This window comes from Melanerpes formicivorus, unplaced genomic scaffold (genome assembly GCF_026170545.1).
Source record: "Melanerpes formicivorus ecotype bairdi unplaced genomic scaffold, bMelFor1.0.p_v2 SCAF_9, whole genome shotgun sequence".
Classification (NCBI taxonomy): Eukaryota; Metazoa; Chordata; class Aves; order Piciformes; family Picidae; genus Melanerpes; species Melanerpes formicivorus.
Window position 1 is genome coordinate 15,739,230 of NW_027142361.1, and position 16,472 is coordinate 15,755,701.

The 16,472-nt window shown below is 48.9% G+C and overlaps 1 protein-coding gene across 5 annotated transcripts in view; it reads right to left on the bottom strand.

Moving 5' to 3' along the window:
* EFR3B (EFR3 homolog B) overlaps window positions 1–16,472 on the bottom strand; it is an 89,978-nt gene that overhangs the window by 26,413 nt on the left and 47,093 nt on the right. The gene's annotated exons all lie outside the window — the stretch shown is intronic.

Below are 16,472 nucleotides of genomic sequence, written 5' to 3' on the forward strand. Positions count from 1 at the left end.
AGAAGGGCCAGTTGGATGAGCCAGGGAATTATAGGCCTGTCAGCCTGACCTCAGTGCCAGGCAAGATCATGGAACAGGTCATCCTGAGTGCATTAACACAGCACTTAGAGGATGGCCAAGGGATCAGGCTCAGCCAACATGGATTTAGGAAGGGCAGGTCCTGCCTGACCAACCTGATCTCCTTCTATGATCAGGTGACCCGCCTGGTGGATGTGGGGAGGCCTGTGGATGTAGTTTACCTGGACCTCAGCAAGGCCTTTGACCCCGTCCCCCATAGCAAACTCCTGGCCAAGCTGTCAGCCCATGGCTTGGACAGCAGCACTCTGAGCTGGGTTAGGAACTGGCTGGATGGCCGAACCCAGAGAGTGGTGGTGAATGGTGTCACATCCAGCTGGCGGCCAGTCAGTAGTGGAGTCCCCCAGGGATCAGTGCTGGGCCCCATCCTCTTTAACATCTTTATTGATGATCTGGATGAGGGCATTGAGTCTATCATCAGTAAATTTGCTGATGACACCAAGCTGGGGACAGGAGTTGATCTGCTGGAGGGTAGAGAGGCTTTGCAGAGAGACCTCGACAGGCTGGACAGATGGGCAGAGTCCAACGGCATGAGATTTAAACGCATCCAAGTGCCGGGTTCTGCACATTGGCCACAACAACCCCATGCAGTGTTACAGGCTGGGGTCAGAGTGGCTGGAGAGCAGCCAGGCAGAGAGGGACCTGGGGGTGCTGGTTGATGGTAGGATGAACATGAGCCTGCAGTGTGCCCAGGCAGCCAGGAGGGCCAATGGCATCCTGGCCTGCATTAAGAACAGTGTGGCCAGCAGGAGCAGGGAGGTCATTCTGCCCCTGTTCACTGCACTGGTTAGGCCACACCTCGAGTACTGTGTCCAGTTCTGGGCCCCTCAGTTTAGGAAGGATGTTGACTTGCTGGAACGAGTCCAGAGAAGGGCAACGAAGTTAGTGAGGGGCTTGGAACACAAGCCCTATGAGGAGAGACTGAGGGAGCTGGGGCTGCTTAGCCTGGAGAGGAGGAGACTCAGGGGTGACCTTATTGCTCTCTACAACTACCTGAAGGGGGGTTGTAAACAGGCAGAGGTTGGTCTCTTCTCCCAGGCAGCCAGCACCAGAACAAGAGGACACAGTCTCAGACTGCACCAGGGGAAGTTCAGGCTGGAGGTCAGGAGGAAGTTTTACACGGAGAGAGTGATTGCCCATTGGAATGGACTGCCCGGGGAGGTGGTGGAGTCGCCGTCACTGGAGGTGTTCAGGAGGAGACTTGACAGGGTGCTTGGTTACATGGGTTAGTTGATTGGGTGGTGTTGGGTGATAGGTTGGACGTGATGATCTTGAAGGTCTCTTCCAACCTGGTTTATTCTATTCTATTCTAAAGGAGAGGATGGTCCCAGTCTACAAAACCAACCCAGCAACATCAGGAGAGCAATGCTGCAGTGCTGACAGAGGGGATTCTGCCCTTCTGCTCTGCTCTGGTGAGACCCCACCTGCAGTGCTGGGTCCAGCTCTGGGGTCCTCAGCACAGGAGAGACATGAACCCTTCTGGACTGTCTTGGAATGGGTCCAGAGGAGACCACAAAGGTGATGTAAAGACCAGAGCCCTGTGCTGAGAAGACAGGCTGAGAGAGTTGGGGTTGCTCAGCCTGGAGAAGAGAAGGCTCCAGGGAGACCTTCTTGCACCTTTTCAGTACCTAAAAGAGCCTATAAGGGAGATGGGGACAGACTTTTTAGCAGGGCCTGTAGTGACAGGGCGAGGGGTGGTGGTTTTAAACTAAACCAGGAGAGATTTGGACCAGCTAGAGGAAGAAATTCTTTACGCTGAGGGTGGTGAGACACTGGCCCAGGTTGCCCAGAGGGGTGATAGATGCCCCGTCCCTGGCAATGTTCCAGGTGAGGTTAGATGGGTATCTGAGGAACCTGATCCAGTTGAAGGTGTTCCTGCCCACTGCAGGAGCATTGGATGAGGTGACCTTTACAGGTCCTCTGTGATTCTGTAGTGCTGGTGCAGCCTTACTGCTTCCAAGAGTGTGGCACAAAGCTCTGTGGTTGCACTGAGCAATCCCACACCGTGCAGACAAGCTGTTCTGCAGCAAGGCACCAGGACTGCTGGCTTCCTCTTCTAGCTGGGAGGACCTAGCCTCCCTCCAAGGGGTTACCTGTCCATGAGGCATTTCTTTAGGGTGCTCAGCAGCCTCTGAAGATGCTATGCTGCACAGTAGCTCCTCCTTCTTCACCCCAACCTTATCCATGGGCTTTGCTCACTTCTTGCCTTCGGCATTTGGTGGGCTGTGGTTGTGGAGTCTCCTTCTATGGAGAGATTCTAAACACATCTGGACACAATCCTGGGCAACCTTCTCTGGGTGACCCTGCTTTAGGTGACCTCCAGAGGTCCTTTCCAAGCCCCAGCATGCTGGGATTCTGGGATTAATATGCACTCTCTGTGCTGGGCTATTAATACCATCAGCTGCAAAAGCTGGCTCTGAGCTGGCTCAGTCCTGCCAGGAACCATTCCCAGCGTACAGGGACCATCTCCAACTCATAAACTCCTCATCAGAAACGTGCAGGGCTCTTATGTAAGAAACCTCTGTACCAGGCAGTGCACAAAAGTGGATTTTCAAAGCTCATGGCACCTCCACGTGCAACTGGAGGTGAGGGCAGGATGCAGAGTGAGGAGCAGTGAGAGGGCTCCCCCACAGCAGCACCAGAAGTTGTTCCAAGTGTCTTCATGGCCAAGAAACATCATGAAATAAAGGAAATGGTCCTCTGCAGCCAGTATCTGCAGGTATCAATCTCACAGCCATGTGAAGGATGGCATCAGCACTCCTTATTCTAAAGCTCTTGAGATACTGAGGATCCCACCCATCCACCACAACAACACCTACCCATGATTCAGCTCCCTGCTCTGAGGGCAGCTTCCCCTGATGGCTGTCCTGGAGAGGTGTGGTGGAGCTCAGAGGAACAGCTGGCACATGGAAGGTTCCCATCCCATGCACTCAGGAGCTGCATTTCAGGGGACATAACCAGGGCTCACCAAAGCTCAAAGGCCTTTCTCTGAAGGATGCTGGCTGGAGGGACAGTGGGCAGGGCCCCATAGCTGTGACATCACAGGGACACCACCTGGCCACAGCAGCCACCTGTCCAAGACACTATAAAAGGGAGCATCCTCCTGTGCCTGCTGCCAGATCTGGCCCAGGGGCAGCCCCAAGACATCCCAGATGAGGTTCTTGAGGAGCTGGTGAAACTACTTGATGAAGGGCTGAGAGAGGAAGACCAGAGGCTAGACTAGGCTGCTGGAGATGAGGACAACCACAAATTCCTGGAGGTGCCTGAGGCTCTTTCAGCTGGATGGCCATGGCAAGATCAAGGGAATGCGTTCTTCAGGAGCACTGCAGAGCTCAGCAGGCAGTGGCAGTAGCAGCTACAGCAGTAAGAAATAGGAGGCAGAGAGGTTGCCAGGGGGCCCAGTGCTCTGCAGCATCCACTGGTGTCCTGCAAGGCACAGGAAGGATTCTTGCCCTCAAGGTCGATCAGGCCAGGGGCATTTGGTTCTTCTGGGAAGCCACTGAGATAATAGCTCCAGCCTGAGGGAGAACAGGGCTTGGGCATCTCCTGGGAGGCATGGCCAGCTTGTGGGAGGAGGCAGCAGGTCTTGCTCACATGCTCAGGGAGTAGCTGAGGTCAGGAAGGAATTTTTTCCCCCAGGGCAGATTGGCACTGGCCCCCAGGGGTTTTTTGCCTTCCTCTGCAGCATTGAGCATTGTACCTTGGCAGAGCTCCTCTGCTCCACCTTGGCTGAGTGGCCATCAGCAGCCTGCTCTAGTGAAAAGTGTCCCTGCCGTTGGCAGGGGTTGGAACTAGATGATCTTTAAGGTCCCTTCCAGCCCAAACCACTCTATGAATCTTCTCACAGAAGGTCTCTTGCAATCAAAATAATTCCATGATGCTATGATTCTATGACACATGGAGATGCCCAGACAAAGCTGAAACAGGAGCTATCAAACCTTCAGGGAAAGCAACTTATCCTCACTAATGGACATCACATCCCAGCTGAGAAGCTGCTCTGCAGCTTCACACCGCATTGCCACTGGAAAACCAGTCCAAAACACTGAGCTGAGAAATTGCTTCTGCTGTGGTTTGTAGAGGCCTGGGGCTGGGCAGCTTGGGGCTCCTGTGGTTGAAGCTGATAAGCTCCAAGTGAAACACTGCTGGGACAAGCAGGGAGCAAGCACAGGGAAAACCTGAACGCAGCTGCTGTGGAGAAGCAAAGCAAGGGGCTGGGAAGGAACAGGGCTGCCACCTATAAATACCTCAGACATAAATACATCAGGAGAGGCACATGGAGGAGGGGGAAGAGCTGTTTGAATGGCAGATCAATGTTTGTCAGAGGGAAAATAAAATGGGAATGCCACCGAGCTGGAAACTAGATTGTTTCTGCCCAAAGCAGGGAGGGAGGTTGTCCAGCAGCCTCCTAATGAGGATGAGGATCCAAAGTGGCTTTAAGCCACAGCTCCATATGTTCACCCAGGGGATTACCAGATGGGGTTGCAGCCATCATGGGGCACTGGATTTTCACTGCCTGTCACCGTTTGAGGCTGTGCCTTTAAGAAAGGGAATATGGTGGACGGAAGTTGGTAAATGAAAAGAACAATCTAAACTAATTTCATTGGTGAAGTGGGAGGAAGCACCTTCTGAACTGGGAGTGCAGGAAGGTATCCTGGGCACTCCGGCACTTTTATCTTCAGTCTTTCTTCCGCTTCTCCTTCGGGCAGCAGCTTGCAGTTCCTGGGCTTTCTGCCAAGGCTTCGGCCTTGAAAAACTGATAAAGGCCTGTATTAACTGCTTTCCAATTAACACGAGTGCTTCTAACCTTTTTTTCTCTCTTTTCTTTCTCTTTCTAACCCACTCTAGGGAAAAGGGGGAGAGAGGGGGAGAGCAGAGGTGGGGAACCCCCTCAGCAAGGGGGGGAACTCTCATTTCTGTGTTACTTTATTGTATATCTTTGTATATATTGTAAATATTGTAAATTTGTATATATTCCCCTGCATATCCTACATTGCTTTGTAAATATACAGCTCCACTGCTTTGCTAATTCAGCTGTGAGTTTTTTTTTCCCTTTCCCTTCAATTTTCTTTCCCTTTACTTTACAGGGGGGAGGGAAGAGCCTTACCCTTCCAACCCTAGGACACTGCCACCTCCAGCTCTGGGGTCATGGAGTCTGGGTGGGTTGGTCAGAGGGATCAGTCTCTCCCCAGTGTGACACCTGGCTCTTTGTGAGAGGGTTCCAGGCGAGATTTCACACCCTGGAGGATGACTCACTTGGAGCAAGCTTCTATAACAACCTCCTCAGCCACTGCCATCAGCTGTCTCATTGTGAAGACAGCTGAAGACAGCACCCTCTAATTAAGCCCAAGCCTGAGGCATGTTGCTCATTAGCAGAGAGAGGAAGTGCCTCCTTATCACTCCTCACTTTCCTCTAAAAGCCCTCAAGTTTTTGGTGTTAGTTGCCCCCAAATGCCACCATACTTGAGAAGGCAAAAAAAAAAAAAACAGGCATCATTAAACCTCCATTCCTGATGAGGACTCCAAGTTGGGAGCAGGTGTTGATCAGTTAGAGGGTAGAAGGGCTCTGCAGAGGGACCTTGACAGGCTGGACAAATGGGCAAAGTCCAACAGGATGGCATTCAACAAATCCAAGTGCCAGGTGCTGCACTTTGGTCACAGCAATCCCATGCAGTGCTACAGGCTGGGGTCAGAGTGGCTGGAGAGCTGCCAGGCAGAGAGGGACCTGGGGGTACTGACCCAGGTGACCAAGAAGGCCAAAGGCATCCTGGCCTGGATCAGGAATAGTGTGGCCAGCAGGAGCAAGGAAGTCATTGTTCCCCTGGACTCAGCACTGGTTAGGCCTCACCTTGAGTCCTGTGACCAGTTCTGGGCCCCTCAGTTTAAGAAGGACATTGAAACACTTGAACGTGTCCAGAGAAGGGCAATGAGGCTGGGGAGAGGCCTTGAACACAAGCCCTATGAGGAGAGGCTGAGGGAGCTGGGATTGTTTAGGCTGGAGAACAGGAGGCTCAGGGGAGATCTTATTGCCCTATACAACTACCTGAAGAGAAGTTGTAGTCAGGAGGGGGTTGGACTCTTCTCCCAGGCAACCAGCACCAGAACAAGAGGTCACAGTCTCAAGCTGTGCCAGGGGAGGTTTAGGCTGGAGGTGAGGAGAAAGTTCTTCACAGAGAGAGTTGTTAGCCATTGGAATGTGCTGCCCAGGGGGTGGTGGAGTCACCATCTCTGGAGGTGTTCAAAAAGGGATTGGATGTGGCACTTAGTGCCATGGTTTAGTAGTCGTGAGGTGTTGGGTGACAGGTTGGACTTGATGATCTTTGAGGTTTTATCCAACCTTATTGCTTCTATGATTGTGACCGGCTGAGGCTGTCCCCTTAAGAAAGGGAATATGGTGGATGGAAGTTGGTAAATGAAAAGATGGATCTAAACTAATTTCATTGGTAGATTGGGAGGAAGCACCTTCTGAACTGGGAGTGCAGGAGGGTATCCTGGGCATTCCGGCACTTTTCTATCAGTCTTTCTTCCGCTCCCCCTTTGGGCAGCAGCTATCTGTTCTGGGCTTTCGGCCAAGGCTTGACCTTGAAAACTGATAAACTGCAAGGCCTGTATTAACTGCTTTCCAATTAACACATAACTGCTTCTAACTTTTTCCTCTTTTCTCTCTTTTCTAACCCGCTCTGGGGAAAGGGGGAGAGAGGGGGGAGCGGAGGTGGGGAACCCCCTCAGCAGAGGGGGGAACTCTCATTTCTGTGCTACTTTATTGTATATCTTTGTATATATTGTAAATTTGTATATATTTCCCTGTGTTCCCCTGCTTTGTAAATATACAGCATCCATTGCTTCGCTAATTCAGCTGTGAATTTTTTTTTTTCCTTTCCCTTCAATTTTTCCTTCCCTTTACTTCACAGGGGGGAGGGAGGAGGCTTTTTGGCCTTACCTTTCCAACCCTACAACATTTTTTTTTCTTAGCTTACCCAATGTCCGGCAGATAATTAGCTTAATTTATTACTTGATTGATTTAGTGTTTTCTAGCTGAATTAGCAAACATGAAGGTGTTGTGGTTTGTAGAGCAGTTATTCTTTTCAATTTTTGGGGCTCTGGTTTACAGATATTGTTTGAGTTTGATTTTGGACTACCTGGGTAAATATTTGGTGCGGACAATTTATATGTGGGTTATGTATAGAGTTAGACTATGGTATGGAAAATGCGTGGATTTCTTATGGCCAGCGAGATACAGAAATGTTACCTCCACCACTCTCCCAATTGAGATAAAGGGTTTTAAGATTCCGCCGGAGGAGAGAGTAACTTTAGGTGATGCCTGGGATCCAAAAGTGATTTATTTCACGTGTATAATTCTGCTGCTGGTGATAACTAATGTGTATTCTCTGTATTCCTGGCGTCGGGAGAAGAAGGTGTCCAGGGCGTGTTTTTATTATTAAAACTAGATCAAAAAGAAAACGCCGTGGCTCTGGATCAGTCCCAGAGTCATCTAGTGATGAGGAGTGTGCAGAATCTCTGTCAGTTAAAAAGAGGGCTAAAAAGTTAATTGGTAAAGCAGCTCTAAATGACTTTGCTGCTGATTCTGGCAAGCTGCCAAGGGCAGCGGCTGGTATCAACATGGCGCCCACTCCTTCTCCTCCTTCTTCTTCTCAGTCGGCCATTAACGGAGCAACGTCATTTCCGCCCACTCTCTCGGTGGGACCGGAAGTCACTGCCCCAGCAGCTGATTTATCCCAGGACCTGTCAGCTTCTATTAAGGTGGCTGTAAATTCAAACACAGCTCCAGTTAAGGTGGCTGTTTTAAAGACTAGAAGTGGAAAGGCCAAAGATGGAGAAGAGCTGGAGACTGATCATGGTGAGGGGCCCTCTCCTCTAAGAAATCCTGCTGAGGAGGAAGAGAAGATTTGCTTTAAAGATCTAGCTGACCTAGTGAGAGCAAAGCAGGATAGAGATGAAGCTAGGAAAGGAGCTGGCAAAGGTGGTTCTCAGCTTAAAGAGATCCTTGAGAAAATGACAGCAGGATTATTAGGACAAAAAGTTCAGGAAGAAGAAGAGGAAGATGATATTTTAGAATGTTCCTCACCGTGTGAGGAATTGCAAAATGTCCGTAAAGATTTCACCAGGGCAGATAAGGAGCCAGTTCTAGCTTGGCTTAGTAGGTGTTATGATACAGGTGCTCCAGCCCTAACAGTTGGAGACAAGTCAGCAGCTCAGTTAGGAACTCTCTCGAGGGATAATGGAATAGATAGACATCTAGGCAGGGCTCTCGGTAAGGTTAATCTGTGGATACGCTTTTTAATGGCGGTTGCCCTGAGATACCCTTCCCGAGATGATCTTCCATGGAATCCTAAACCCTGGACTACCATAGATGAGGGAATTAAGCGCTTGAGAGAATTTGCTGTTAGAGAGATACTCTATGGTGAACATGAGACTTTGAATCCTGATGACATTCCTATGGGTATTGGTCTTGCTAAAAAGACCATCAAACTTGCTCCTTCTAATTATGCAAACATTCTGGCAAGCAGAATTGTGTCAAGAAATTATGGTGGAGCTTCTCCTATGGTTGGCCAATTCAGTGATCAAATGAGACAATTGGAGGATAGCATGACACGTGTTTCTTTGGTTTCAGCCATTGAAACTCTGTCTGGAAAAATTGAGAATTGCATGAGAGTTAAAGGATGAATTTAAAAATTCCATATCCCAATTGGCACAAAGGGATAATTCCAATTCTTCCTCCAGGTGGATGCAAGTTTCATCTGTGAGGAATACACGTCCTCCAAGGAGGTCATTCCAAAACAGATCAAATCAAAACAGACCACCAAGGCAATCATGTAGAACTATTTGGATAGCTCTGCATGATCAGTTTGGTGAGAACATGAACCGCTGGGATGGCCAACCAACTTCTAATCTTTTCAGGAGACTGAGGGAATTGCAAAGTGGCAGAGCCCGAGGTAGAAATACCAGAAGGGTAGCTGTTACTTCCACAATTCCCCAGAACAACTCTAGTAGCTCCAACAGTGGCTGCTCCAGTTGTAACATGCAAAGCTATAACACTGCACACTGTGTGCAATGCACATGTGGGCATGTTCCCCATAACTAGGGGTGCCCTGCCTCCCGCCAGGGGGAGGAGAGGGATAACAGAGATAATAGAATCTATTGGGATGTGTACATCCAGTGGCCTGGCACTTCACAATTTCGGAAGTACAGGGCCTTGGTTGACACAGGAGCTCAGTGCACCATAATGCCATCAAATTATCAGGGATCAGAGTCTATAACTATTCTGGGAGTCACTGGTGGATCTCAAGAGTTAAGTAAGGCAGAGGTTAATATAAGTTTAACTCGTAATCAATGGAGGAAGCATACAATTGTGACCAGACCTGATGCACCTTGTATTTTGGGAATTGATTTTCTACGAGAAGGGCGTTTCAAAGACCCTAGAGATTACAAATGGACTTTTGGAGTAGCTTCTGTAGAAATTGATGGACAAAAGTTGAAGCTGTCTGCTAGACCTGAACTTTCTGATGAATCTGCAGTTGTGGGACAACATAAGATACAGGACATTAAATTGCCGGTTGCTTCTCAGACTGTGCATCACAGACAATACAGAACAAACTGTGACTCTTTGTTGCCCATTCAGAATCTGATTCGTCAGTTGGAGAGTCAGAAAGTCGTCAGCAAAACTCATTCACCTTTCAACAGTCCAGTGTGGCCTGTGCGGAAGCAGAATGGAGACTGGCGACTGACAGTAGACTACCGAGCCCTGAATGAAGTAAAACCACCTATGAGTGCAGCAGTACCAGACATGATGGAGCTACAGTATGAGCTGGAATCCAAAGAGGCCAAATGGTATGCTACCATAGACATTGCTAATGCATTTTTCTCTATTCCCATAGCAGAGGAATGCAGGCCTCAGTTTGCTTTCACCTGAAGAGGAATCCAGTACACTTTCAACAGACTGCCAATGGGCTGGATCCACAGCTCAAGCATCTGTCATGCAGTGATCCACAATGCTCTGGAGAAAGGCGGTGCTCCAGAACACATCCAGTTCATCGATGATATCATCGTCTCGGTTAAAACTGCTGAGGAAGTCTTCGAGAAAGGTAACAAAATCATTTACATTCTTCTGAATGCAGGTTTTGCCATCAAACGAGACAAGGTGAAAGGACCTACCACAGAGATTCAGTTTCTGGGAGTGCAGTGGCAGGATGGACGCCGACACATTCCAGTGGATGTGGCAAATGGAGTCTCTACCATGGCAAATCCCACAAACAAGCAAGAGATCCTACGTTTCTTGGGGATAGTGGGATTTTGGAGACTGCACATTCCTGGATACAGTCAGATTGTGAAACCTCTGTATGATGTGACTCGAAAGAGAAACAATTTCCACTGGGGACCTGAACAACAAGCAGCCTTTGACCAAATAAAGCAAGAGGTAGTTCAAGCAATGGGTCTGGGACCTGTCCGAGATGGTCCAGACATTAAGAACATTTTGTACACGGCTGCAAGTGACAATGGTCCAACCTGGTGCTTGTGGCAAAAAGCTCCAGGTGAGACATGTGGACGACCTCTTGGTTTCTGGAGTCGAGGTTACAGAGGTTCAGAGGCTAATTATACTCCAACAGAGAAAGAAATTTTAGCTGCCTATGAAGGAGTAAAAGCATCTTCTGAAGTGATTGGAACTGAATCACAACTTCTCTTAGCTCCCAGATTACCAGTTTTGAATTGGATGTTCAAAGGCAAAGGATCCACACCACATCATGCCACAGACTCAACCTGGTCTAAGTGGATGGCTCTGATAACACAGAGAGCTCGAATGGGAAATCTTGAAAGGTGGAGGTGATCTCAAGTTGGCCTGAAGGTATCAACTGTGCTAAACCTCCAGAGGAGAAAGGAACTCGTGCTGAGGAAGCGCCTCCTTACAATGACCTTTCTGATGATGAAAAGAAATATGCTTTGTTCACAGATGGTTCCTGTCGTCTTGTTGGAAACAAGCGAAGGTGGAAGTCTGCAGTGTGGAGTCCAACACGCCGAGTTGCAGAGGCAAAGGATGGAGAAGGAGAATCCAGTCAGTTTGCAGAGGTAAAAGCTGTCCAGCTAGCTCTTGACATAGCTGAACGTGAGAGATGGCCAAAGCTTTATCTCTATACCGACTCATGGATGGTAGCCAATGCTCTATGGGGTTGGCTAAAGAACTGGAAGAAGAGTGGTTGGCAGAAGAAAGGAAAACCCATTTGGGCAGCAGACCTGTGGCAGGACATTGCTGATCGAATCGAGAGAATTCCAGTGAAGGTGAGACACATCGATGCTCACATTCCTAAGAGCAAAGCTACTGAGGAACAGCAACACAACCATCAGGCAGATCTGGCTGCAAGAGTTTCTCAAGTAGTGTGACCGTTTGAGGCTGTCCCCTTAAGAAAGGGAATATGGAGGACGGAAGTTGGTAAACGGAAAGAATAATCTAAACTAATTTCATTGGTGAAGTGGGAGGAAGCACCTTCTGAACTGGGAGTGAACTGGGCATATCCAGCATTTCTCTGTCAGTCTTGCTTCCGCCTCTTCTTCGTGCTGCAGCTCTCTCTGTGCTGGGCTTTCTGCCAAGGCCTCGGCCTTGAAGACCAGATACAGGCCGGTATTAACTCCCTTCCAATTAACACGAACTGCTTCTAACATTTTTTTTTCTCTCTTTTCTCTCTCTTTCTACCCCACTCTGGGGAAAGGGGGAAAGAGGGGAGAGCGGAGGTGTGAAACCCCCCTCGGCCGAGGGGGGGGGAACTCTCATTTCTGTGTTACTTTATTGTATATCTTTGTATATATTGTAGATATTGTAAATTTGTAAATATTCCCCTGCAAATCCTACACTGCATTGTAAATATAGCTCCACTGCCTTGCTAATTCAGCTTGTGAGTTCTTTTTTCCTTTTCCTTCAATTTCTCTTTTCCCTTTACCTTACAAGGGGGAAGGGAGGAGGCTTCTTGGCCTTACCCTTCCAACCCACCACAAGTAGACATGGACTCTAATCTTGATCTCGCCTGGGAACACCGAGGTGAGATATTCTTAGCTCGGTGGGCTCATGATTCGTCAGGACATCAAGGCAGAGATGCAACATACCAATGGGCTCATGACAGATCCATAGACATTTCCATGGATGCTATCTCGCAAGTCATCCATGACTGTGATATTTGTGCTGCTATTAAGCAGGCAAAACGACTTAAGCCCTTGTGGTATGGTGACAGATGGTCCAAGTACAAGCATGGTGAAGCTTGGCAGATTGACTACATCACTCTACCACGTTCTCGTTCTGGTAAGCAATACGTGCTTACTATGGTGGAGGCAAACACTGGATGGTTGGAAACTTATCCAGTTCCGCATGCAACTGCACGCAACACCATTCTCGGTCTAGAGAGACAGATCCTGTGGAGACATGGAACTCCAGAGAGGATTGAGTCAGACAACGGAACTCATTTCAAGAACAACCTTGTAAAGAACTGGGCGAAAGAGCACGGTATTGAGTGGATATTCCATATTCCCTACTATGCACCAGCTTCAGGGAAGATTGAATGCTACAACGGTTTGTTGAAGACCACTCTTAAAGCCATGGGGTTTGGATCTTTGAAAAACTGGGAAAAACATTTAGCACAAGCAACCTGGCTGGTAAATAGTAGAGGTTTAGTGAACCGTGCTGGACCTGCACATTCAGATTTGCTACAGAAAGTAGAAGGTGATAGAGTTCCTGTGGTTAGAGAAAAGAATCTATTAGGTAAAACTGTTTGGGTATTTTCACCCTCAGGAGAGGCTAAACCTGTCCGAGGGGTGGTTTCAGCTGAAGGTCCGGGTCACACTTATTGGTAATGCAAGAGAATGGTGAAATTCAGTGTATTCCACAAAGAAATTTAACTTTAGCTGAAAGAGATTAATTTCAAACTGTTGTACAGCTACATCGCGTCCAAAGGAAGAATCAATGAGGAATCTATGGTGCACGAACCCTGAGATCCCTGAGAGCCCTGAGTCAACTAAGAGACCCTGAGAATCCCTGTTTCCCTTTTCTTTGCTTCATCGGCGAAGAAACAAACTGTTTTCCATTTTTCTCATTTTCTTATTTTCTTGGACTTTTGAATCATCTACATCTGAGCATAGCCGGGATGGACTATGAACTTTACTCACAAACTGTAAATGTCATTTTGGATTGGATGGACAGTATGAACGGCCAATGAAATTGTTTAGAAGGAGTGGCCTGTGACCATTTGAGGCTGTCCCCTTAAGAAAGGGAATATGGTGGACGGAAGTTGGTAAACGAAAAGATGGATCTAAACTAATTTCATTGGTAGATTGGGAGGAAGCACCTTCTGAACTGGGAGTGCAGGAGGGTATCCTGGGCATTCCGGCACTTTTCTATCAGTCTTTCTTCCGCTCCTCCTTTGGGCAGCAGCTATCTGTTCTGGGCTTTCGGCCAAGGCTTGACCTTGAAAACTGATAAACTGCAAGGCCTGTATTAACTGCTTTCCAATTAACACATAACTGCTTCTGACTTTTTCCTCTATTCTCTCTTTTCTAACCCGCTCTGGGGAAAGGGGGAGAGAGGGGGGAGCGGAGGTGGGGAACCCCCTCAGCAGAGGGGGGAACTCTCATTTCTGTGCTACTTTATTTTATATCTTTGTATATATTGTAAATTTGTATATATTTCCCTGCGTTTCCCTGCTTTGTAAATATACAACATCCATTGCTTTGCTAATTCAGCTGTGAGGTTTTTTTTTCCTTTCCCTTCAATTTTTCCTTCCCTTTACTTTACAGGGGGGAGGGAGGAGGCTTTTTGGCCTTACCCTTCCAACCCTACGACAATGATTAAGACACTCATTCCTGATTCCTGACCACAGTGATGATAAGGAAACACCTACCCATGGCCCAGGACCATCTCTCCTATCCAAAAATGCCCGAAGTTGGGAGGTTTGATTTGCACAGGCAGAGCTCTGTCTTGCTTTGACCCAGTGCCTCCTGCTTGAGGGTATGTGTGCTGTGGGCTGAAGCCTCTGCCACTGGATTGTGAGCCCCTGCAGTAAGGGCTGTCCCCTCACCATTGCCATGCCAGTAACTCTCACTGAAACCACAAAATGAATGCTGGGGTCAGTTGTGGGCCCCTCACCCCAAAAAGGACATTGAGGGGCTGGAGCATGTCCAAAGAAGGGCAATGAAGCTGGTGAAGGGTCTAGAGCACAAAGGTGGCTCGGGGAACTGGGGTTGTTTATCCTGGAGAAAAGGAGGCTCAGGGGAGACCTCACTGTCTAGAACTCCCTGAAAGGAGGCTGGAGCTGTGTGGGGTTCAGTGTGCTCTCCCAAGGGAGAAGTGACAGGACAAGAGGAAAAGGCCTCAAATTGTGCCAGGGGAGGTTTAGATTGTACATGAGGAACAATTTCTTCTCAGAGAGCTATCAAGGCCTGGAACAGCCAGGGCAGTGGTGGAGTCCCCATCTCTGGAGGGACAGGAAAGCTGTGTAGGTGTGGTGCTGAGGGACATGGTTTAGTGGTGACTGAGCAGTACTGGATTAATGGCTGCACACAATCTTAAAGGTCTCTTCCAACCAAAACAATTCTATGATTCTACAATTCTCCAGCCTACCATGGAGCTTGGGCCACCTTTGGGCAGAGGGAAGTGGGTGGGTGATGCCTGGAGACCCTGCTCCCACTGCAAGAAGATTTCACAGGCAGCTTACAGCAGCACACCACACCAAAATGCCATGGTAAAATGCTGTCAGCAGTAGGTTTCAACCAAGAGATCGATCTTCCCAGGGCTGGGGACTGAGACATTTGCTGATGGGCAGCTCACATCACTGGGAGCAATTAGCTGCAAAGAAGAACAAGATGTGAAGATCTCTGCTCAGCTGCCCATGCCTCAGTGGAGACATTTACAGCCTTGTGTCTGGGACCTTGGCAGCTCCTGGGGGAAAGAGCATTGCAGGATGAAGAGCTACCCTGTCCAGGGGGTGTCAGGAGAAACATGAACACCATCCCTCTCCCTGTACCACACAGCAGAGAATTAAAGCTGAGGGCTGAGCTGACACCATCTAACCAAGTCCACCCTCCTGTCCAAAAATCATAGAATCACAGTATGGTTAGAGTGGGAAGGAGCCTTTAAAGGTCATCTAGTCCAACACCCCTTCAGTGAGCAGGGACATCTGCAACTAGAGCAGGCTGCCCTGAGCAACACCCATCTGGCCTGGAATGTTGCCAGGGATGGGACATCAAACACCTCTGAGCAGCCTGGGCCAGGGTCTCACCACCCTCAGTGTAAACAATTTCTTCTATCCAGTCTGAATCTCCCCTCTTTTAGTTTAAAATCATCACCCCTTGTCCTGTCACAATAGGCCCTGATAAAAAGTCTGTCCCCAACTTTATTATTAGCCCCTTTAAGTACTGAAAGGCTGCAAGAAGGTCTACCTGAAGCCTTCTCTTTTCCAGGCCAAACAACCCCAACTATCTCAACCCTTGGATTACTTTTGTGGCCTCCTCTGGGCACACTTCAACAGGTTGATGTCTCTCCTGTGCTGAGGACCTCAGAGCTGGACACAGCACTGCAGGGGGGATCTCACCAGGTCAGAGCAGAGGGGCAGAATCCCCTCCCTCAACCTGCTGGCCACACTGCTTTGGATGCAGCTGGCTTCTGAGCTGTGAGTGCACATTGCCAGCTCATGTCCAGCTCTTCACCCACCAGCACCCCCAATTCTTTCTCTACAGGGCTCCTCTCCATCCCTTCACCCCATAGCCTGGATTGGTACTGGGGGTTGCCCTGTCCCAGCTTGCAGGACCTTGCACTTGGAATTGTTGAACCTCATGAGGTTCACATGGTCCCAGTTCTCCATCTTGTCAAAGTCCCTCTGGAAGGATCCCATGCCACAGTAGGCCTGCCATTCTCACCACTCAGCATCATCTGCAGAGCTGCTGAGGGTGCACTGAATCCCACTGTGTGTCATTGATGAAGATAGTGAACAGCACTGGTCCCAGAACAGACCCCTCTACTGGGGTACACCACTTGTAACTGATATCCATCTGGACAACCACCCTCTGGATGTCACTGTTTTGTCATCCTCTGAAAAATCCAGCCATCAAATCCATATCACTCCAGTGTGGAGAGAAGGATGATGGGCTCCATCTAAACCCCTCTTAGAAAGCAGCAAAGACAGATGCTGCTTGTTCAAGCAAATCTATCAGGCACTGGAAGAACCCTCACAACCTGGGTGCTGGGTATACCCAGTGCTCCCAGCCAAGCCAGCAGAAAGGCCATGCACAAGTGGCTGCTCACCCAGTGCTCCCAGCCAAGCCAGCAGAAAGGCCATGCACAAGTGGCTGCTCACCCAGTGCTCCCAGTCAAGCCAGCAGAAAGGTCATGCACAAGTGGGCTGCTGGCT